Source organism: Leptonychotes weddellii, chromosome 15 (assembly GCF_054177405.1).
Source record: "Leptonychotes weddellii isolate Sample4059 chromosome 15, ASM5417740v2, whole genome shotgun sequence".
Classification (NCBI taxonomy): domain Eukaryota; kingdom Metazoa; phylum Chordata; class Mammalia; order Carnivora; family Phocidae; genus Leptonychotes; species Leptonychotes weddellii.
The window spans coordinates 48261220-48284197 of NC_138383.1; the positions used below are offsets into that span (position 1 = coordinate 48261220).

The window sequence follows — 22978 nt, forward strand, 5'->3', positions numbered from 1 at the left end:
TCAACGCATGCCTCCAAGCTCTTCTGAGGACGAACTTCCTTATCAAAAGGGACAAAGGGATCTGAAGAAACACTTCTCCAAGAAAGATCGACAAGTGGCCAATTAGCACGTGAAAAGAGGCTTTAGGCCACGATCAGGAAAATGCAACTCAAAACCACCCCGGGCTACCACTGCACACCCACGGGGATGGCTCCGATCAAAAAAGGCAAATGTATTAGGTGCTGGCACAGAGATGGGGAAAATGCATTCCTCATGCATTCCTGGTGGGGACATAAAATGGTGCAGCCACCCTGGGAAACAGTCCTCAAGAAGCTGAACACAAGGGGTCTACCCACGAGAAATGAGAACACACACCCGCCCAGAACCTACCCACAGATCCACAGGAGCCAAAAAAGTGGAACCAACCCAAATGTCCAGCAACGGATGAACAGATAAATAGAATACGGTATATCCATACACGGGAATATCAGTCCGCCATCGAGGGTGGGTGGATGGGAGGAAATGGGGAGTAGCAGCTAGTGGGTACAGCATTTCTTTTGGGGGCGATGCACGCTGATGCTGGGGATAGTTACACAGCTGAGCAGACTCCAAACGGCAGAACTGTATGCTCTAAACGGGCGCATGATATGGCAGGTGAATTATCACCTCAATAAAGCTGCTTTCAAAAACAATTCACTTAATCCCCACGTCCCTTTGAGGTAGGCGCCGACGAGAATCCTGGTTTACAGGTGGAGAAACCAAAGCTCAAAGAGTAACCTGCCCCAGGTCACTTGGAAAAGGGCAGAGGCACGATTTGGGCCAGGCTGTCGAGCATTGCTGGAAACCTTTTGCAGCAAAGGCAACCGTCCCTCTTTGGCTTGCAACGTGCAAGGGACAAAGAGGGGCAGACCCCACCCCTCAGGCCCTCCCCGAAGGGGTCTTAGGCTGACCCTGTCCCCGACCCCAAACGCTGGGGGTCGAGGGTGGCTGCAAGGCTTCCAATAGAAACAGCTCACTCCGCTGGGCACAGACCAGAAATGTGCAGGCCTGACTCCTGGCGTCACCAGCCACCCCCATGGCCGGCCTTCCCTTGGGGAGCAGAGCATCCTTGCCCCGTTCCCCTGCATGGCCCTTTGCCCGTCCCCCCCAACCCCCCACGACAATCTGTGCTGTGTCCTCTCTGTCTCCCTGCCCTGTCTCGGCTTTCTCTCTATTCACACGCGGTTGCCTTAGACGCTGCATTTTTTCCTATAACATCATGTCTGATCCAGACTTTCCTAAAAGCACCCTTTGAGGCCTTGCAGCTTCCCCCGGGCTGGACCGCACCGAGGCCCCTCCTCTGCCCAGCCTGGCGGGGTGGGGGTGGGGTAGGGGGGGCTCCCAGCCCCTCCCCCACACCCCATTCAGGGAGCCACAATGCACATTTTCATATCAAAAGCCACCCCTTGTACCTCGGCCACAAATCCTTCCTGAAAGCAGACAAGATATCCTCAATCAAGGAGAAAATAAACAGGATGTGCCCGCCGCCAAAAAATATTTACATCCCATCCTCAGTACGTTAATGTACCAGAATGTTCTCCCACCTTCTACTTGTCGTCTACCTTCGAAATTATCCGTTCTTACCACCTTTTCTGGGGAGGACGAGGGGTATTTTTCCACAGCCTGTGAATGGGCCGTGCCCAAGCAGTACAAGTAAGACTCTGTGCCGAGAGGCCACTGGAAGCTGACCTTCTGGGACCTTCTAAAGTGACAATGACAACGTGGTGGATGGGAGCGTTTTCTGGCCCTGTCTTCCTCTGCTCCACAGAGAGGCGGGAATTTCAGCTTTGGAGATAAAACAGGGGGCAAGCCAGGGAGCCGGGGAGGGGGTGGGGGAGAGGGAAGGGGAGAAGGAGGCAGGGGAGTCGGGGGGCCTCAGGAGGAAGTCCCCGCTCCATCACGGTGCTCCCTTCCATGGTTCGCACAACCAGACAGCTAGCAGAAACTCCAGCCATCATCCAGCTTGACCTCTGGGAGTGAAAGATGGGGCATGTAGGTCCAGTGAAGGGGAGACCACACAGCTAGTCAGCAGGTGGGGGGCCACCCGGGGCTGCTTCCCAACCCCCTGGGGGCTCTGCCCCTGCCCAGGAGCACCCGCTCTACCGCTCTGCATCCTGCAGACACTTTGCCTGTGTGGACAAGGGTCTGAAAGGCCCACAGCCTCTCCTCCAAGAACAACAGAGCCCTCGTCAACACCAAGAGGCAATGTGCTCGGTTCACCAAATAAGATGATGAGACCCACAGGCGGCTCTCGCGGCAAAGTTCTATCTCTGCGACGTGTCTCCAATCTGCCCCACCCCGGAGAAACAACGCAGAGAGTTTGAAGACAAGGGCCACCCAGCCTGTCCCTGGGGCCTCCACCCCATCAGCTCATGTTTGTTTTGTTTGAGAGGAAGATTCTCAGACTGGTCGCGGAGGGAGGCAGGAGGGCCCTTCCTCCTGGGCCCCAGCTCCCGGCCTGCAGGCTCTCCTGCATGGCACCCGGGGCGCAGGGCGCAGCCAGCCTCCCGCAAGGCTGCCCGGGCCTCCAGGGGCCTCCCCGCGGCCTGTTGTCTCTGGAGGCTGTGGCCGCGGGAAATGTCAGAGCCGTGTGTCACCGCCCCTGGGGGAAAGATGAGTCAGTGCGCAGACCTCGCTCCTGCCTGCCTTCTTTCCTTCTGAGGCCTCCTGATTGTGTTTGCGAAGCTGGTTTTTAAATTAACTCCGGCACACTCGAGTGGGGGCGTTTATAGCATTTATCAAACCCTGCTCCAGACGCAGCCGGGATCTGTCCAGCTCCAGAGCCTCTGTGGACCAGGACACAGCTTTGGCAGAGACACAGATCTGAGAGGGAACCCGTTAGCGGGTCCACAGGATGCCTGGGGCCACAGGCCAAGCTGAGGCCAACATAGTGGGTCTTTGGAGAACCCCATGGAGCTACCTCCAGTTCCTACCCTCCCATCCAAAACTCAAAAGGTTTTCTCCTGGGTGGCTCAGATGGTTAAGCGTCTGCCTTCGGCTCAGGTCATGGTCCCAGGGTCCTGGGATCGAGCCCCACATCGGGCTCCTAGCTCAGCGGGGAGCCTGCTTCTCCCTCTCTCCCTGCCTCTCCCCCTGCTGTGTTCTCTCTGTCTCTCTCTCAAATGAATAAATTAAAAAAAATAATAATAAAAAAAGGTTTTCTCCAAAGCCTTGAACTTACTGATTTGGTCTCAACACACCCTCTGGTCCTCCCCCATGAACGAGCTCCAGGTCAAGCTCTTCGTTCTCTCCCCCTCCCTTGCACCAGGGTTCCCATCCTGAAGAAGTTCAGGCCGGAGGAGGGGAGAGCTGCCCGGCAGACCCAAGGAGCGAGGAGCGGGAGGATGGGGGATGCTTTCCCTAGCACCCAGGCCCCGAGCACCAGTTCCCTGTTGCATGCCCACCACATCCCCGTGGAAGGGTGCCCTGAGCATCTCACATGGACCGCCCACTCTGTCAGCTTCCAGAAATACTAAGACTGCCCTCGGCGGTTCAGAGTCTAAAGAGGGAGCTGGATGCAGACCCAAATGAGTATAGATAGCAATGTGACAGATGCCAACAGACAGGCAAGACCAGGACCCCTGAGAGGCGAGAGAGGGAGAAGACATGTTTCTGCGCAGGTTTCACTGGAAACACCGTGGTTCTCCTTATCCCCACTTTTTTTTTTTTTTAACTCAAGTAATACAGCAATACGTTTTTTGCAAAAAATCCAACAGTACAGAAACATGTATAGTATACACTAAAAGTAACTTTTATCCCACCCTAAGCAACACAGTCACCCAGACCTTCCTCTAAGTAAGCATTTTTTTAAAAAAATGGGAATAAAAAAACCGATCGTGTGCTCATACTATTTTAAATCCTGCTTCCCCCCCCTTCCTCTTTGTAAGTCAATGAATAATACACAATACCTTAATAGCTGAATCATACACGTTTCACCTTACGGCTCTATCAGAGCTCACTTTACTATATTCTATTGGTGGAGGCGTTTTTTTGTTCCTCACTGCATGCTACATGGATCTCGCTCCTGCGATTAACTTTTTCGTTTTCTTGTCATCTTTCCTGATAGTCCATCTTATCCTGCCTTTTAATTTCAGCCCAGGGGCGCCTGGGTGGCTCAGTTGGTTAAGCGACTGCCTTCGGCTCAGGTCATGATCCTGGAGTCCCGGGATCGAGTCCCGCATTGGGTTCCCTGCTCGGCGGGGGGTCTGCTTCTCCCTCTGACCCTCCCCCCTCTCATGTGCTCTCTGTCTCTCTCATTCTCTCTGTCTCAAATAAACAAATAAAATCTTAAAAAAAAAAAAAAATTTCAGCCCAATGTCATTCCACTGAGGAATTTCAGCTCCCGTGGTGCAGAGAATGCGGTGTGCTCGCAATTGGAGGGCACTGATGTCCAGACATCTGCCCCTGGATCTGGCAGGATAGTCATTTTCAGAGGTGGGCTCTTTCAGATGCAGTTGATTCTCATTATTCACGGTGGTTCTATCCTTTCTTTCACTTTTATTCTAATTCCAGTGTAGTTAACCCACGGCGCTGTGAACATTTTGGTAGTTACAGTCTATGAAGTTGCTGGAACGCTCAGTTGGCAAATACTGAACTATGCTCCTAAGGGAAATACAGGTCAGGTTCCTGTGAGCCACTGGTCACAGCCTTTTCACAAACCGATCAATACTTAACCTTATTGTATGTGTGTTTCTGTTTAAAGACACGTTATTTGGTATATGTGGCTGATTCGTTAGCATCGAACTCATGGCCACCATCCCTGTAACTCATGTGTGGAGGAAGCTTATCTAACACTCGTATTTTCTCCGTAAGGCACCCTGCAGCCTCCTTGTGGTTAGGAGGCACCAAGAATGCTGCAGCACCACCCTCGGGGGCTGTCATAAACAGCGAAATCGCTAACAAAAAGCAGAAAAATTTTAAAAATGTGGCACCACGTAGTCTGCAAAAAGGACACTTGTTTACAGAACGAGAGTTGAAACAGAAGGCAGAGCATCGCCCTGTTTGACCCCAGCTGGGCTGTGCCCATCAGGTGACTCAAATTCTTCACTGCGATCCTCGTGCCATGGTGACTTGGAAAAGACCATGGAAGTCTTATTCTTGGGGCCACAGATAAATCTTAGCGAGTAGGGAGATTTACAAATACGGAATCCACAAATAATGAGAGTCAACAGTACTACTCTTTTTCCTTGACTCTGCTCGATCTTTCCTAAGGGTCCTGTATTTGTTCTCCCTTTACGTATCATCAAAAGGGTAAGATCGACACAAGTTTAGTATCTGTGAAGGGACAGAGTAGCTCACCCTTGGTCCGGTCCTGACCCACTTCGACTGGGTACGGTAGCCTGTGCGGGACAGGTTGATGGCCACTTCCAAGGTTCTACCTGGCTTATACCTGCTCATGCAATGGGACACCTTCCTGTATGCCCACTGCCTGTTTTCTGAGACTGTGAATAAACGAAAAACTTTGATAACTACAATGCCCAACATGTACAACCCTTCCTCTCTGGGGCAATGGCACCACATAGAATATACTGCCTCTGTTAGAATGTGCCTTTCCTTCCCTACATGGCACCCTACCTCACACACACACACACACACACACCCTGCTTTTAGCATAGTCGTTCTCCGGGATTTGTGGAGTATGCCAAATGTAGTGGATTGAACAGCCCCTAAAAGATATGTCCACGTCTCAATCCCTGGTGCCTGTGAGTGTGACCTTTGCAGGGCGTTGGCAGGTGTTATTAAAGCTAAAGATCTTGATACGAGGTTTTCCTGGATCTGGGCCCTAAATCCAATGACGGGTGTCCTTCTAAGAAAGGGAAAGAGAGAAGACACCCAGTCACACAGTAAGGAAGGCTATGTCAAGACAGAGGTGGAGACTGTGATGAGGTATGTACAAGTCAAGGGATGCTGGGCGTCACCAGCAGCCACCATCATTTAGGAGAGAGGCATGGACAGACTCTCCCACAGAGCTTCCAGGAGGGAACAACCCTGCCAACACCTTCATTTCAGGCCTCTGGCTTCCTGAACTGTGACAAAATACACTTCTGTTGTTTTGAGCCAGCCGGTTCACGGTATTTTGTTACAACAGCTGCAGGAAACTCATGCAGCTGGAGAGAAACAGATGCAGGAGGTGGGAAGATGGGAAAGGAATTCTGCTCTTCCCACCTCAAGGGGCAGCACCAAAAGGGATTTGGGGTTTTCTCACTGATGTAGACACTGAGGTTCTGAGTCAGGGGGCATCCAGTGGGGAAGCATTATTGTGCCCTCACCCAAGAATTTCATGAAGAAAAACCAGGTCAGGGGATACGATACAAAACAAAACAAAACAAAACAAAAAAAAGAAGGGAAAAAGAATAATAGACTGGGCAAAAAGAATGGCACCACATACAACAAAGGATCAGTATCCAGAATATATAAAGAACACCAACAAACGAAGAAGAAAAAGAAAACCCAATAGAACACATACACATACACACAATAGCTATGAATATGCATGTAAGAGAAAAGGAAATGTGAACAGCCAATAAACATGAAAAGATGCTCACCCTCACTAATTATCAGACATATGCTAATTAAAACCACCACGCAAATGCAGATTTAAACAATACACCCATCAGACTGACAAAAAGATACAAGTCTGATAAGATATCAAGTGTTAGCTAAGATAGAGGGAAATGAAAATGTCCATGCAGAGCTGGTGGGAACTGGTGCAATCTTGGGCAGCAATCTGACAGTATCTGGTAGGGCTGGAAATAGCCAAACAATCGCAGTTCTTGGTGTCGATCCTAGAGAAATTGCACATGGAAGGACAGACAGAGCTGATTGGGGGCAAAGAGTGAATGGCCATCAGTAGGAAATGGATAAATGAATTGTAGCTTCTTTATATGATGTCATACGGGATAAGCCTTAAAATGAATGAAGCACAGCCCTACAAAGCAACACGGATCCCTCTCAAAAACACAGCAAGTTACAAAATGATACACTTGGCACAAAAGCATTCAGATAAATGCATTAGCTCAAAAAACAATGCTCTGGGGGTTCATGGGTGAACTCAATCGGTTAGGCGTCTGACTCTTGATTTCAGCTCAGGTCATGATCTCAGGGTCGTGAGATCAAGCCCTGCATCTGTACTCAGTGCGGAGTCTGCTTGAGATTCTCTCCCTCTCCCTCTGCTCCTCCCCCCCACGTGCTCTCTCTCTCTCTCACAAATAAAATCTTTAAAAAAACAACACTCTGTATCGTGCACAGATACACAGATGTAGTGCACATTGAAAAAAATACAGAAAGACTAAGTTGCACGATTTGTCTCTGGGAAGAAGGGAGTTTAATGGAATTCAATGGAGAATAAGGTACTGTTCTCTTCTTCAAAAAAAGGTCACAAAGACATGGAAGAGAAAACAGGAAAGCATATAACTATCAAATGAGGGAAAAGATCGTAACTTCCTGGAGAATAAGAGATAAAGTGTTCCAGAAGGCGGAGGACAGAGACTTCCACTTTGGGAAGGCGTCCCAGAGGAGGTGGGAGTGGAGCCTTGAAAGACGGAGGGGTGAGGGGCACCTGGGTGGCTCAGTCGTTAAGCATCTGCCTTCGGCTCAGGTCATGATCCCAGGGTCCTGGGATCGAGCCCCGCATCGGGCTCCCTGCTCCATGGGAAGCCTGCTTCTCCCTCTCCCACTCCCCCTGCTTGTGTTCCCTCTCTCGCTGTGTCTCTCTCTGTCAAATAAATAAATAAAATTAAAAAAAAAAAAAGAAAGACGGAGGGGTGGAATTTGGAGATGGGTCTGAGAACCCCCTCCATAGCATACTAGGCCTGCTCTCTCAGGCACTCTGGGCCAGTCTCATTTGCCATGTTTCCTGAATAATGTCTTAAGTGCTCAGATTTCAATATAGAAAGTGATATATCTACCTTCCAAGGCAAAGCTACCAAGGCGGTGGTGCCATGTACTGTGGACTGCCTGATCAGCGCCCAGGGGCTAGAGGGCAGGAAACCCTTCCCAGACTCCCTTGCAGCTAGACTCTGCATGTGACCTGTGTTCTACCAATCAGGCTTCAGTGTGCACTGGCGGGGAGAGAGCGTGGGTGGGAGCGTCCGTTCACGGGGTGGGCTGTGCCAAAGAACTGTGGTTCTCAACCGCTCCACGGCATGTGGCAGAGGCAGCAGGTCCCTTGGTGGCCATTCCGGGGGTGGTTTGGGGACTCAGCTCCTACAAGTCCGCATAGAATCTTCCTACAGCACTTCTGGCACCTCCAAGAGGTACTAAACTCTCTCACAAATCCCCCTTCTGCTTGAGGTCGTGGATTCTGTTATTTGCAGCTAAGAACCCTGACCCACGCAAATTCACTGAATTTTTTTTTTTTTTTATCAAGCCTGTGGTCTTTGATGACATTTTTCTCATGAGCCGACAGCCCCTGAGCTAAGAGTTCTCACCGCTGGGATCAAACCACTTTTGATGAATAAAGGAGGGGGATTCAAGCATGTACGACCTACAGTGGGAAGAAAATTTAGAACCATCCGAAACATGAACATTAGACCAGGGTCTGGCCAACTTTTTTACTGTATAGGACCAGACAGCAGATATTTGGGGCTCTGCAGGCCATACAGTTTCCATCACAATGACTTAACTCCAGTGTCACAGTCTGAAAGCAGCCTTGGACGGTATGTAAATGAGTGGGTGTAGCTGCTTTCTAATAAAACCTTATTTACAAAAAGAGGTGGCAGGCTGGATTTTGCCCATGGACCATAGTTTGCCAACCACCACCCACCAGAGGTTAAACATACAATAAACCAATCACCAAAGCCACCCCAACCTGTACAGAAGGTAGGACAATTCCGCCATACCACGGGCATCCATGTCCCATTCCCAGCTGAAGGAGCTGCACACATGATCTCGTGTCTCCATGGTTACACAGGGTTCCCCACCCCCCCATCCCCAACTTCCTCTTTCTCTTAAAATGTATAATCTGGAAATAGTCAGAACTGGGGCCATAGTATCCACGTGTCCTTTCCATTTTTTTTAGAACAGCATAAATTACATTTTATTTGAGCAAATATTTAGGATTTTCTTTCAACTGGCCAAGATATATAGGATTTCCACTTCAGTCTTTAATTAAAACACAATTAAAATGCATGTGGAAACTGAAACTAATACAGACATTAGTGTTTATATTGTAAAATGCCTCGACGCAATTTAACATATGATAATAATAACTACACCAGTTTTGGCACTTACAGGAGAACTTCTGCCCCACAATCATGGAAATTGGGGACTGTCACACTACAATTTTGCCTGACCTCCCGAGTATAAGTAAGTGTGGTGCTGGACTCACCTGGGCCTCGGCCCAAATTCCATCTCTTCTGTTATCGAGGTGAGTGACCACGATTGTCCTTTGAACCTTGGTTACCTAGGTTCAAAGTGAGACCTGTTCAGGGCAGATGGGACAAGGAGATAATCTACCTGTTAAACACAGTGTGGGGATCCCGGTGGGCGCTCAATAAAAGCTCAGTGCTGGGATGATGGTGACCACGATGACAGAAAAAAGCTTGTTTTGCAATGTCAGGGCGCCTGGGTGGCTCAGTAGGTTGAGCGTCCGACTCTTGGTTTCGGCTCAGGTCAAGATCTCAGGGTCATGAGATCCAGCCCCGCGTGGGCTCTGCGCTCAGCGAGGAGTCTGCTCATCCCTCCCCTTGCCTGCGCACTCTCTCCCTCTCGCTCTAAAATAAATAAATAAAATCTTTAAAAAAAAAAGTGTCAGTAATCACATAGCAACCTGGTGCTAGGAACCAGGCCCGCAGCATTTGGGGCCCTCAGCTCTGCACATTCACTGTGGGGCCACTCTCCACCTTCCCGGGGCTAGCATCTCCCCATGACAACAGCTCACAAAACACAAATGGATTCACCCAGGCACAAATCCTTAGTTCCGAGAGTGGGGTTCTGCTGCCCCATCTCACCTACACGGTGGGCAGGGGGCTCCCCCCCTGCGGTTAACCACCTGTGGGGTCACAGACAGCCACTTCATATCCCTGGGCCAGGAAGTGTGGCCCGGTTAGTGCTTCCCAAACTTTGAGGTGCATGTGAATCAGCTGGAGAATCTCGTTAAAAGGCCGGTTGGCAGTCTTCGGTGGGTGGGAGGTAGGGCCCAATAATCTGCTTTGCTCACACGTTCCCAGGTGACACCCAGGTACCCTGAGAACACACTTTGGGGAGCACCGGCCTAGAAGATTTCTTGGTTGCCCCAGACCCAGCCTAGCATGCTTTGATTACAACACAAGGCAGGTCTGCCCACCATCCATTCACCTCCCCAGCCATGGGTTCTGGGGGTGAGGAGGAATCCCATAGTTCCTAAAGAACCCGAGACAGGTTGGCTGTTCTCTATCAAGAGCATGAAGAGATGGACAGAGAGTGTGCACGCAGATCCCAAGGAACTCAAGATAACCTTTTAGGGGCAAATCCCGTTGCTCCTTAGCGTGGAGGCTTCACCCCCACCCCACTCTCCACGTAGACGCCAGGATTGATATCACGAGCACCAAGGAACTCCCACGTCTCTACAGATTTATAACAAAACTGTCTCAGCAGGAAAAATTATTCTGGATTCATGCCTCCTACCCTTACCTGACAGCTGGGAGCATTTTTCCTCAGCCCAAAAATGTTCCCCGGGCTTCCTGGGCCACCAGGCAAACACACCAGGCCCCGGATAGCTCCAGTAAAGGCCCCGGGTCTGCAGCTGGCCACCTGGAGGGCAAGCCTGGGCAGGCAGAGTGGCCTGAGCTGACCGGCCAGGGCGGGCCCCGAAGTCCAGGTGTCGGGAGGCGGCTTTTCTGGGAAGCCTGTCCCTGCTGGTAACAGTTAACGACACGCCTTCCCATTCCAAAGTGGACATTCAAAACAAAACACCTGACCACACAGCTGTCCTGGGGTTTGGCGCATTCAGGAAGCATGCGTTCTGCAAGCCACCCCACCCCCCGCCACCGGCCCGGGGTGCCCCCCGCCACCGGCCCGGGGTGCCCCCCGCCCCAGCCCTGCCCCCTCGGAGGCGCTTCCTGCCACATGGCCCGTGGGGTGCCGGGATTTGCCTGACTTTGCATGTCCTGCAGTCAGCAGCCCCTGGCTGTCACGCCAGCTCCGTGGTGGTTCCAACTTTCACTCCGCAGAATAAAGCCCACAGGGGAAATCCTGCCCGTCCTCAGGCCAAATAGCCCGTCTGAAGTCTCCTGTCCCCTGGACCTGACAGCAGTGCGGTGCTGGCTTCAGACAATGGCCCGCGTGCCCGCTGGTCTGACCCTCGTGCTGCCTCCAAGGTCAATGGGCCCCCTCTACCGCTCAGAACCTCCTCCAGAGGTGGAGGAGCCCCCCCTCCCTGCGCTCAGAGCCCCCTTCCTGGGCTTGGCTGCAGCACCTCCTGCCCGGGGCTCAGCCCAGCCCCTCCGCAGAGCAGACGCCCCGCTATCCATTGTGACATGCAGCTATTTAATGCAGTAACATATTCACAACAGAAACCCTTCCACCTTAACCAGCTTTCAACGTGAAGTTCAGAGGCACTGAGTACATCCACACCACATCATGTGCAACCGTCCCCACCGTCCGTCTCCAGAACCCTTGCATCTTCCCCGACTGAAACGCTGTCCCCATGGAACACTGACTCCCCATTGCCCCGTCTCCCCCGCAAGCCCTGGAAACCACCATTCTACTTCTGTCCCTGTGAACTTGACTACTCTGCATACCTCACCGTAAGGCAATCATGCAACATTTGTCCCTCTCGGGGCTGGCTTATTGTACCTGGCATCATGTCTTCAAGGTTGCAACACGTTCTAGCAGGTGTCAGAACTTCCTTTTTAAGGCTGAATCGTATCCCACTGGATACAGATACCCCAGTTTGTTTAGCCATTCATCCATCCAAGAACACCTGGGTCACTTCCACCCTTTGGCCGTTGTGAATAACACTGTTCTGAACATGCAGTGTGCCAAATAGCTGCTCAAGTCCCTGCCATGAACTCTTTTGGGTATATACCCCATGAATTACTTTTTTTAAAAAAGATGTTATTTATTTATTCTAGGGGGGAGGGGGAAAGGGAGAGGAAGAGAGAATCTTCAAGCAGACTCCCCGCTGAGCACAGAGTCCAATGTGCAGCTCGATCCCACGACCCATGAGACCATGACCTGAGCCGAAACTAAGAGTTGGACGCTCAACCGACTGAGCCACCCAGGGGCCCCTCCATGAATTACTTTTTAACTTGTTCTTGACATAGAATATTTGTCAGAAAATTGCTCACATAAGTGCAGGGCTCATGGAATCTCCACAGACTGAGCACACCCATGAAATCAGCACCCAGATGGAGAACCAGAACGCTCCCCGCTCCCCAGAAGCCCCCTCATGTCACCCCCTCTCCCAAGGTCACTACCCTCCACCCAACCTGCATCACCAATATCCTGGCTCCTAACAGCGTACATCAGCTTTGCCCATTTTTACACTTTACACAAGTGGAATCATGCAGTGTGCGTCTGGCTTCTTTTATTCAGCATTATGGTTTGTGAGGTTCGGCCACCTGCTGCGTGTCGCTGTGGGTCATTCACGCTCATTCTTCGTATGGCATTCCGACGTGTGCGATATCGCAATTTATTTTTCTATTCTATTGCTGATGGGCAGGTATGGACTGTTACAGATAATGTTGCTATGAACATCCTAATACATGGCTCTCAGTAAGCCTATGGACGCTTTTCCGGTCAGTATATACCCATGAGTGGAACTGCTGGGTCAAAGGGTGTACACATCAGCTCTAGTAGATAAAGCCAGTCTTCCAAAATGCTTGTACTACCAGTTTGTACTCCTGCCTGCAAAGCATTTCACCAATTCCTGATATTCTTTTTCATTTTAGCCCCTCTGGTGGGTATGCAGCGGGAGTGCCTTGTGGTTTTAATTTGCATTTCCCTGATGACTAATGAGATTGAGCACCTTGTCACGTTTATTATTTCCTCTCATGTCTTAGAGACGGGTCACAAACCCCCAACAAGAAGGTGCAGCAGGGATGATCTCAGTGTCTTGCATGGCTGGGTCTTCCAGCCTCCTACGCAGCCAGGGTGCAGGATGAAATCCAAAGCTGAGCCGTGTTACAGGAGATGAGGCTAAGTTCTCTACTCACCTGGCCAGACCATCATGGGCCCTGGGCTGCATTAGGCATGACTGGCCCCCCCTTCAGTAACTCTTTGCTCATAAGTGTCCCAAGGGCCCGGCCTTTAGCCAAGAGTGCCAGATGTCACTGGGCTGGCACTGGCTGATGCAAAAAGCCAACAAACACAAGTGTGCAATTCGTAGGAACAACAAGTCCCTCTCTGGAACACGCACCACAAATATGGAGAATTCTGCAATCAGGAAAGGGATGAAGCCGAATCCGTGTCTGGTCTTTAGAGTCATGCCAACCAACTCCCTGAGCTAGAACCTGATCCCTTGGTCCTCCCATATTCAACTTAACTCCACCTAGCAAGTATTTATTGAGGTCCTTACTAGGAGCCACACACCACTGGGTTGATGATGCTAGGGTCGCAGATGCGGAAGATGGTCCTAGCCCTTGGAGAGCTTATGATCTCCAAGAACATAACTAATAGAAAAGCAGAATGCAATAAATGTAGTCAGGTATGAATGTAATGCAGGCAAGACATCATGAATTTAACGGAGAGAAAATGCCTGGTTGTAGAGAACCAAGGAGACTTGATGGGGGAAGGAGGACTTCAAATAGACTCTGAAAAACAGATAGGGCATCTCAAAAGTTGGAAACTGGTAGGGAAGGCCCCCCAGATGGGCAAAAGCATGAACTTAAAGATACAGGGAAGTATGTTAGTGGTGATTATTTCTAGGTAGAAAAGGATTACTCAGTTACTTTTTTTCTTCACATTTTTTCTATGTTAATGTTTTAAAATAACGTTGATTAAAATTCAGGAAAGAAACAATTCAACTTTAGAAAATATGATACGGGGGCGCCTGGGTGGCTCAGTTGTTTAAGCGACTGCCTTCGGCTCAGGTCATGATCGTGGAGTCCCAGGATCAAGTCCCACATCGGGCTCCCTGCTCAGCGGGGGTCTGCTTCTCCCTCTGACTCTCCCCCCTCTCATGCTCTCCCTCTATCATTCTCTCTCTCAATAAATATAAATAAATAAAAATAAATAAATAAAATAAATAATAATTAAAAAAAAAAAAAGAAAATATGATACGTGTGGGGCGCCTGGCCGGCTCAGTTGGGAGAGCGTATGACTCTTTATCTCGGGGTCATGAGTTTGAGCCCCACGCTGGGCACAGAGCCTACTTAAAAAATATATGTACGTGATAATTATTTTGCCTAATATATAGGCAAAGATTTTTTTTTAAAATGGTAACTATTGGGCAAGAGTTTAAGGCATTCTCCTAGATTTCTGGTGGAAACATGATTGCTTTCATCTTTTTGGAGAGCAAAGTTAAATTTAAATATGCTTATTCTTTGACCCAGAAATTTCACCTCTAGGAATTTATGAATTTACACAAATATACATCTAGGACGTTCATTGTAAAATTTTTTTAATAGGAAGGAAGGAGGGAGGGAGGGAGGGAAGGAAGAAGAAAAAGAAATAAAAACAGCTTAAGTTTCTAACATTACGGGCTTGGTTTTAAATAAATTATCCTATACTCATAAAGTAAGACTATATGAAACTATTGAAATGATGTTATAAAATATTTAATAACATGGAAAAACATACCCGATGAAGCACATAAAAAGCCTAGATTACAGAACAATATGGATAATTCTATCGCCCTTAAAGATTCATGTACATATAAAGGAAGAAAAAGAAATACCAGAAGAATGTATGCCAAAATGTTATTGGTGTTCTCTCTAGACGGATTTCAGATCATTTTTTCCTTTTGTATTTTTCTGTATTTTCTTAGATGTCTCAAAAAACACACATTGCTTTTGGAATCAGAAAGGAAACGAACATTAAGTGGTTAACACCGAGGGAAAAGCAAGAGAAAAACTGCCCATCAATCTCAACACCCTAACCTCCCCCACACCTCCATTCTCAGCAGCATCTCACTAAGCTCTCTGGCCCACAACCCAGTTAGGGATGGTGCTTGTTTACTTCCTGTGCTGGTATGGCTGGAAACGCCCAGCAGCATCCTAAGGCCTGCACCAGCCCAGGTCCTATAATGGAAGCATCCAGCTGTGCCTGGAGCCACATGGGCCTCAAGGATGAGGTTCCTGCTGGGTGCTGGGGCTCTCCCAGGGTCTCTCTGCTTCCACCTGCAACAATGACTCTCCACACATCCCTCAAGACAGCTCCTCCTTCATCCCCCTTGGCTTGCGGTTCAGCTCACTGTGATGTGTAACTCTCAAGACTCCGCAGGTGCCTCCTGGGGCACCTGGCTGCATCCCTGGGGTGCTGCATGCCCAGGTAAGCCTCACCTTGCCCGTGTGTGATGCTAGTGAAACTAACAGAGACTAAATGACAGCTGTGGTGGATGCAGGTCGCATGGCCAGGTGGCATCAACCTCACCTGTGAGCGTGGGAGTGGGAGGGACCATTTATCTGGCAAACTCAGAAGTCAACAAGGCCAGGTGACAATGAAGAAATGAGCAAAGGGTCTGCTTTAGAGTTGCAAAAAACAACACAAAGTCCTTGACTAAAATTCATTCATTTTGTTCAAGAGAATCATCAGACCCTCATTTGGAACCTATTTATTCTCCGTTTACATTCAGTTTTCAATAGTTCACCTATGCCCTTTCTTGTGGAAATCAGAGTAAGGAGATTAGGAGCAGAAAATCAGAAGAGGCGAGCAAAAAGGCTTATACAGATGTTCAGTGTAGCTGTTTTTGTTATAGCAAAACACTGGGAAACCTAAGTACATCGGTGACTGTACAAATAAATTCTGCTACCTACATTGAACAGCATAGTAAGAGATTCATACATGCTGATTTAGAAAGACTGTCACAATATAGTAAGTGAGAAAATGTGCTTAATTGTGTGATGGTGTGCTTCGATTTGTATTTTATTTATTTTTAAAGATTTTATTTATTTATTTGACAGAGAGAGACACAGCGAGAGAGGGAACACACGCAGGGGGAGTGGGAGAGGGAGAAGCAGGCTTCCCGCCAAGCAGGGAGCCCGATGCGGGGGCTCGATCCCAGGACCCTGGGATCACGACCTGAGCTGAAGATGCTTAACGACTGAGCCACCCAGGCGCCCCTCGATTTGTACTTTAAAAAGCCCACAAGGATATGTATTCACATATGTCCTGGTACAAGCACCAAACATATCTGGAAGGATACAAAACACTGCCTTTTTCAGAGTGAATAAGCATTTGGTGTGAGAGGGAGATACTTTTTATTATGATGTTTGAATTTTCTGCTTTTGAATTTTTACTTCTGTAGTGCTTGAAATGTTTTCCATGCTCATGGATTATGACTTCAATTAAAACAATGGTTTAAAAAAAGAAACAGGGGAGAGGGATAACTTTTGGATGTAGACCCAGTGAAAGCAGAAATAATTGATAACAGACAGCTTCGGAACAAGAGAGAAGATACAACAACATTTCAGTAAGTCAGTAATGCAAGAGAGAGACAGAATGAAGGTGAGAGAAAAATAGAAGTCTGGGACCTACAAGTCAAACAGATATGCAAGACCCACTGATCCGGGTGCCTGGGTGGCTCAGGTGGTTAAGTGACTGCCTTCAGCTCGGGTCATGATCCTGGAGTCCTGGGATCGAGTCCTGCATCGGGCTCCCTACTCAGCAGGGAGTCTGCTTCTCCCTCTGACCCTCCTCCCTCTCATGCTCTCTGTCTCTCATTCTCTCTCTCTCAAATAAATAAATAAAATCTTAAAAAAAAAAAAAAAAGACCCACTGATCCCTGGTGATATTACTACAATATAGCATACTTTTAAATTATGTACTAACGATGCCTCTGAAACATCAAAATAAGATTAGATTGCCTTGAACAGTCTTTAAGCAGAAAAGTTTGAAACGCTAGACATTCCCACTTAAGTCAGAATTAAGATAAGCATACCTGCTGTCATCCTTACTACTTAAAGTTGTTCTGGAGGGTGTAGCCAATGCAACAAGACAAGAAAAGAGAACGAACAGCAGAAACACTGGAAAGAGACAGACGGCTCCACCAAGATGCTATGATGGTCTACCCATGAAACTCAGGAAGACAGTCCCACAGTTCAGTGAGCAGGCCAATTACTAAATAAATACATGAAAAGCAATTTCTTTTATATATGCTAAAAGCAAACAATTAGAAAGTATAGTGGAAAATGCCACCTTGGCTGCAAACATCTCAAAATGCCCAAGTATAAACTTAAGAACCCTACATGAGAAAACCATGTGAAACAGTATCTGACGGACACACTGAAGTTGCAAATGAGAAGATCCAATATTATAAAGATTCCAATTCCCTCTACATTCATCTAGAAATGTAGTGAAATTTCAATCAGAATCGCAGAGGATTTTTTTTTCCCAAGTTGACCAAATCATTCTAAAGTTCATCTGGAAATAAAATGCAAGAGAACAGCCAAGAAATTTTGTAATCATGGGATTCATGCCCTAAAATAATTAATATATTAAAACAGTGTGGAACTGGCAACAGAACATAGATTCATATCATTGGGCAGAAAAAAAAAAAACAAAACACTCCAGAAACAAAACCAAAAATATGCAAGAATTAACACATGGTAAAGGGAGTGTTTTGAACCGGTAGGAAAAAGACAACATCAGGAAGATGTAAGACTGGATTCTCTAGCTCACATGAGTCATCAGATCATTTTAGGAAAGGATTTGAGATTTAAGTGTGGAAAATTAAGTATGAACGTGTTGGGATAAACAGAAATGTAGACAAATAGCTGTAACATCTCAGAGAAGCATGGGTCGCGAAGAATAACACCAAAGGTAGACGTTTAAAAGAAAACATTTAGAAATGTCTCTACATGAAAACAAAATGCTTTTTTTTTCTTTCACATCAACAAGCACTAAAAGCAAAACCGAGAGGCAAAGGGCAAACCAGGATAAAATTGTTTGCAGTCGATATGGCAAACAAGTTACATCCTTGATACACAAAGATTTCTTACAAATTAATTAAAAAAAAATCAATTCCCCCAAGGAAAAAAATACACAAAGGTCATGAATAAGCAATTCCCAAAAGAAGGAACACAAATGGCCTATGGACATATATCAAAAAACGTTCAAAGAAATACACACTTTTCAAACCTAGATGTTATTCCTTACCATTCAAGTTGGCAAAGATTTTTTTTAATTTTTGTGTATTTATTTATTAAATTACATCCATTTTTTGTCAGAGAGAGAGAGCACAAGCAGTGGGGAGTGGTGGTAGGCAGAGGGAGAAGCAGGCTCCCCAGCAAGCAGGGAGCCCGATGCGGGACTCCATCCCAGGACCCTGGCATCACACCTGAGCCGAAGGCAGATGCTTAATGGACTAAGCCACCCAGGCGCCCCTCAAAATGGTATATGTTTGAATATGAAATCCTGTTTTTAGAAACTAGGTGCGTATATGCATTCCTAAGTGATACACAAGGGCATATACCAAAATGTAAATGTATATATATATATATATACATATATATATATTTTGGCATATATATATGTATACATATATGCCAAAAGTTTCCCTGGATGGCAGGATTATGGACAATTCATGTTCTTTTAACTTGCCTACATTTTTAAAATGTTTTTTAATTAATATACCTCTGCAATAAGAAAAAGCATTTTTAAACAGTCATTTGCAGGGGCTCCTGGGTGGCTCAGTCGGTTGAGCGTCCGACTCTTGGTTTCGGCTCAGGTCACGGTCTTATGGGTCATGGGAATGAGTCCCACGTTGGGCTCCGTGCTCAGCGGGGAGTCTGCTTGAAGATTCTCTCTCCCTCTCTGCTCCTCCCACTTGTGCTCTCTCTCTCAAATAAATAATAATCTTAAAAAAATAAAAAAGTAAAAAGCCATTTGCCAAAGAAAGCACGAGTCCACCCACATTCACAGGAGCATTATTCACACCAGCCCAAAGGCAGAAATAACCCAAGTGTCCACCAACGGATGGACACACACAATCGATGATTCAGTTGTTCAAGTTTGGTGGAGGAGCCTCAGTTTTCTAGAAAAGTCACTTAGGAAAAACAGCTCACTCTCTGGTAATATGGAATGCATGAGGTGTTCTCGTAGACGGTGAGACAACCAACACTCCAGAGACCTTTCTCCTCCGCCTGGCACCCAGTGCCCTTCCCAAGTGGGCCCTTTTTTCAGCCCATCTCCCTCCAGTCAGCTCCGTCCACTGGGCTTGGAGCCCAAGGGGCCCCACAGCAGAATGGTGGGGGACAGCAGGGTCCCCCCATCCCTGGCCACCCCCTCCCTCCCAGCAGCAGCCTCAGGATGGGCAGGCGCCCGAGTGTGGCCGAGCCTCCGCCAGCCCCACCAGCCTCCCTGCCCCCCTTCTCTTGGCTCCCAGTCCCGAAGGAGCATTTGACTTTCTTCTGATTCTCCCCTCCTCCCACAACAAAAAGCTGAACATTCCCCAGGCGCTTGGCCTGGTTTCCGTACTGGAGCAGAGATGGCCAGGGAAGGCAGGCTGCAAGAAGCCAGCCCCAGTCTGTGCTCACGCGCCCGCCGGTCAACAAATCGGCATCGATGAGCCCGTTTTTCTGCTCATCCGTGGCCAGAGATATCAAAGGACTTTCTTGCTCAGTATCACAGATGAACTCCCTGACTGCTGGGGAGAATGAGAGAAATCAAGTCAGCCTAGGGCACCGGCCCCAGGCTCCCACCAAAAGATGACCCATTGTCCAAGGCTGGGAGGAAGCAGGTGTTCACGGCATCCTCTGCTCACAACCGTGGCCTGTCCGGCGGCCTCGGTATGTCCCCCGTGTCCTCAAATGCCCATCTCCCCCTTCAGGGCCTCAAAAGGATGGGCAGGCACGTGTGCCTCGGGATTTCTCAGCACAGAAGAGACTAGTGTTAATTTTGCTCAGTAACTGCGGTGCTGTGTCCAGATAGCTTTGTCAGTGCAAAAAAAAAAAAAAAAAAACCTTTGGCCGCTCTAACAAGTGCTCGCCTGAAACAGCAGGAGGCTGGCTGGCGGCGGGAGCCAGGTTAGAGAAGGGAGAGGGAACCCCCCCACCCTCCAGAAAAAGCCGATCCCAGGCAAGGGGCTGCAGGTATGAACACAAGCCTCATCTCCAGGGCGGTGATGTTCGGGGTAAGCAGAGAGAGAAGGCATCAGGGTGGCGGGGGCACCCGGACTTAGGGGGCCCGTGCAGGCAGGGAGGTGGAAGGACTGGGGTTCTCAGGAGGGGAGGCAATCACCCCTTAGGGTCGGCCAGTAGTGACAGACCCACCAGGGACCTGTAAGGGGGCACGTCTGAGAGAGAAACTTTCATCACAGCATGTGGCCTGCCCAGGAAATGATCATCACCCAGAGCACAGCTCCGACGTGTGCATCAAGGTATGAAAAGTAAAAATTGTCGAGTAAACCCAAATAGGTACATTGACTTAATGATAAAGCAGCGCAAATCAGGCTCCTCCTGCCTGGTTTTCTCAGACGTCCAGAATGGAGGAGAGCCTCTCCCCGGGGCTGGGAGCACTCACTGCACACCCATCACCGCCCAAGGTCCAGGCATGGGGGCTGCGGAGAAATTAATCAGTAAACCCAACCATGTAAATTGCGCGGGCTCATCACGCTTTGCAGGGTGGACAGGTGCGAGCGAGGTGCTCGTGATGGCTGGCCACAAGGGACCCAGAGAGAGGCTGTTTCTCTGGATTTGAAGTCATCCAGACTCTTGATACTGGAAGGAGAAGAACAGATTTTCAACCCTGAGGTCCTCCACGCGTGCTTCTAGCCAGCTCAGAAATAGTTACCGTGACTCAGCCAAGCTGCCAGCCCTGTCTGAAAACCCAAAACCTGCAAAGAAGATAATTGAAGCAGAAAAATCCTCCATCTGGGACAACTGAACGCATGCCAGGCCTCCGGGTCTGCCCTGAGGTCTCAGTCCTCAAATGCACAACCCACCCGGGAGTGGGGTCTCGGGCCGACTCGGAGCTGACCCGCCCATCTGTCTGAGCCTCGGTGGCTGGGGTTCTAGGAGTTCTGGAGAACCATACAGCCCCTCAGCTGGAAGGGACCTCAGAGGACTTCTGAGGCCAAGCCCTTGTTTCTTAAAAAGACACTGAGGCCCCGAGAAGGGAGGGACTGGCTCGACCTCACCCAGCCAGCCGGTGGTAAAGCCAGGCCCAGGACCCAGAGCTCCTGACCCCAGCTCCAGAGAGATCCCTCCAAACCTCAAGAGCGGGACGACAGGAAATTTCAATTCTTAGAACAGGTGGCCCAAGACCCTTGAGGAAGACCTGCAGATGGACCCGCACCGGGGCACCCACAGAGTCCCCCAAAAAGGCCTCCTGCCTGTCCCCAGGGGGCCTGCCTGTTCACCACCAACACTGGGCTGGTGGGACTGGGGTTCTGGCCATGATGAGGCCCTCAGCTCTGGACACGATGGCCCTGTTCTCTAGGAAAGTCACTGAAAGCCATGCAGCAGCCTCCGGGGAGGAGGGGACAGCAGTAGGGAGCACGGGATGGAGTGGGTGTTTTTGCATTTGCTCCTGAGTAGATTGTGAGCTCCCTGAGGGGCAGGATGCCCAAGGGGCCACCTTAATACCCTGGGAGCTCAGGCACCCCTAAACCTTGATCCCCACCCCCCAGGCCTGAACCTTAGCCTCGAGAGGAGTGGCTCAGATGTGGTGTACTCTCCCTGGACCGCAGGACCAGGTTCGAGGGTCCAGTGGCCACAGCATGGGAGCACTCGGGAGCACTGGCCTCTGACCCCTCTTGTCCTGGGCTCTACAAGGTCACAGTCCTCCAAAGGCCACCTCTGGCCTCATGTGGACCTTTTCTTCAGCCTCCACCAAGGAAATACACAGAAGGTAGAGATATCATCAGATGGTGAATTCATCTGAAGGCTATGGGATCACGGCCCCAAAAAAAGGGGACTCTGAGGGGACACCAAAGGCACATGGGCGTCCTTCTTCTTTCGGCCCCACGCCTCTCAAATGTGGGAGGTGGTCTACTTCAGACACCTCCCCCTCCACCAACTGCTGTCTCCCTGCCTCAGTCTCCCCTCTTAGCGCCACTGTCCACTTGGCGACTGTGGTGATCCACAGCACAATCCAGTCATTCCTGCCTCGTCTGTCCTGTCTTCCTCCTGCTGGCATCACAGGATCCAAATGCTGGACACAACTAACAGGGGCTTGTGGAGTGGACTCTGCCCCCCCGCCCTCATCTCTCGCCCCTCACACACAGACTCCAAACACCCAGCCATCTGCCACCTCTGGGCCCCGTGCCTGTGACCCTTTCTTCCCGAAATGTTCCTGATCCCAACCTGCCCAGCCAACTCCCACCCGCCCTTAGAATGTGGTCAGTAAAACAAGGCTCCAGAGCAAACAGTCTGGGCTTGAATCCCAAGTCCCACACGGACAAACTCACTGTGTGACCTTGGTCAAGCTGTTTAACCTTTATGAGCCTATTTTTCTCACCTCTGAAATGAGAATAATAACTTGACTTCATGGGGCCATGGGGAGAAGTCAGTAAGACAACACATCAAAGAGTTTGTCACAGGGCCCCCCACACAGAAGGTACTTGATGAATGCCAGTCACGATGATGGTGACCAGGAGAGTAATGGTGATGGTGGTGATGGTGATGATGGTGATGGTGATGATGATGGTGATGATGGTGATGGTGATGATGGTGATGATGATGGTGATGATGATGATGGTGATGATGGTGATGGTGATGGTGATGATGGTGATGATGAGGACAGTGGTGACTGGTGGTGAAGATGGTGATGGTGGGAGCAGAGATAACAGTGATGATGATGACAGTTGAGTATGATGATGGTGATGGTGGTGATGATGGTGATGGTGATGATGGTGATGGTGATGATGATGGTGATGATG

General features: G+C 49.1%; 1 protein-coding gene across 1 annotated transcript in view; it reads right to left on the minus strand.

Moving 5' to 3' along the window:
• Positions 1–22978, minus strand: part of NTN1 (netrin 1) — an 86110-nt gene that overhangs the window by 15789 nt on the left and 47343 nt on the right. The window lies entirely within an intron of this gene.